The sequence below is a fragment of the Cebus imitator genome, unplaced genomic scaffold (assembly GCF_001604975.1).
Source record: "Cebus imitator isolate Cc_AM_T3 unplaced genomic scaffold, Cebus_imitator-1.0 Scaffold32, whole genome shotgun sequence".
Taxonomy (NCBI): domain Eukaryota; kingdom Metazoa; phylum Chordata; class Mammalia; order Primates; family Cebidae; genus Cebus; species Cebus imitator.
This window is the reverse complement of record NW_016107347.1, coordinates 319,640-321,620: the sequence shown is the minus strand read 5'-3', so window position 1 is coordinate 321,620 and position 1,981 is coordinate 319,640.

The window sequence follows — 1,981 nt, the reverse complement described above, 5'->3', positions numbered from 1 at the left end:
ACGGTGGGGGGTGGGGAGCTGGGGAGAGATAGCAAGGGGAGAAATGCCAGATGTAGGTGATGGGGAGGAAGGCAGCAAATCACACTGCCACGTGTGTACCTACGCAACAATTTTGCATGTTCTTCTCATGTACCCCAAAACCTAAAATGCAATAAAATAAATAAATGGGGGAAAAAAAAAAGAAAAAAGCGTTCTTTTCAAGTACTTACGGCATTTTCACCAACATAGACCATACACTGCACCATATAACAAGTCTCAGTATATATCCAAAGATCAAAATCATACAGAGTACCTGCTCTGGCCACAATAGTATTTAATTGGAAATTCGTAAGGATAAGAGATCTAGAAAACTCTCAATCCTAGAAAACAAGCAGCATACGCTAAATAACACTTTGGTCATAGCCGAACTCACAAGAAAAAATTCAAAACATATTAAGTGAATGATGATAACCCAGTCATCAAAATGTTGGATACAGCTACCACAGTGCTTAGAAAGAACTTTACAACTTTAAATGCCTATATTGGAAATGAGCAAAAAAAGTAAAGCCAATTATCTATGCTTTTATCATAAGAACCCTGAAAAAAATCCAAAGTTAATAAATGTAATCTAATCATGAAAATAAGGAAAATCATAAAATATAAAAATGAACACACAATAGAGAAAATCGATAGTTATTTTTTCTGTACGCCATGCACAAAACTAAATTTTAGAATGATTTTATATGTAAACATATATTCAGAACACAGAGATCTTAGAAGAATAAATTAGGAAAATACAGGAAATTGAAATAGAAAATGGGAATTCTGTGGGAATAAAATCAGAAAGTAGTTGCCTATGAGGTAGGTTGGGGGAAGGGCAGGGAATTAACAGGGAACAGCTGGAAAACAACTTTCTGGAGTGAAGGGAATGGTCTAGATCTTCTTTTGGGTGGTACTTAAATGGACGTATATAACTGCCAAGGTTCATTGGCACTGAACAGTTACGATCTGGGCATTGTAATACATATAAATTACATCTTGATTTGTTTTAAAAAGGAATGTGTTTTGGGGAACTTAGGGTAGTGCTGTTAGGGCAGTTATGAGGCATAGGCTTCAGAAGCATTCACAGCATATTCAGTTCAGGAATTTGCTGAGAATGATTTTGCAGCCAAAAATACGGGATAAAATCAGGCATCTCTGGTAAGAGTCATTGAGTTAAACAATCACAAATCCCCACAAATCCCCTTGTGGTACAGGTCATATCTTTAAGCGGTTATCACTAGATAGCTTTCTTTCAATGATGTTCTTCTTCTAAAGAATTTCCCTTGGAGAATCCAAAGTTCTCCAAGGGAAAATCGCAATTGAGGTTTTGGATATACTGGGTAGAAAGAAAGTCATCCCTCACAAATCTCACTGATTGGAGCTGTCACCACTGCAAATTTCTAAACTTTGCGAGACAGCAGCGACCTTTCAAATGATATTCTGAGAGAGGAGATGATGGGCTAATGTGGGTTTCCCTCCATATTTGTTTACTGTACAAGGACAAAATTCACATTTCACTTGAAGATTTCTCCCAGTCTATTTAAGCTCACAGGTTGTGGACCCCAGAGAGCCGATGTCAACTGACCAGTGTCCTGTTAAGTCTAAACCCAAGACTCTTTATCACGTTGCAGCCTTAAGGTTGAATTTCTCTTCCTGCTTCTGGGAAGAATTAGAGATAAAACCTAAAGGTCACTATTCTTCTGAGAAAAGGGATCCTGGAGAAGCAGAGGGCAATGAGTTTGTGGCGGGAGTTCATGGTGATACAGGCTGAGCCAGAAACCACAGTACACAAAGCTCCACTCTTGCCTCAGGGGATGAGGCGACCAGCACCCTGACTACTCTGTCCAGCTATTCATAACCTAACTAATGGTTAGAGATTTTTTTATTTTCTTTCAGCTACTTCTAGCAGTGGTGGGGATGTGGAATTTTTGCAAAAAATTGGGTGGAAGAAAAAAGGCAT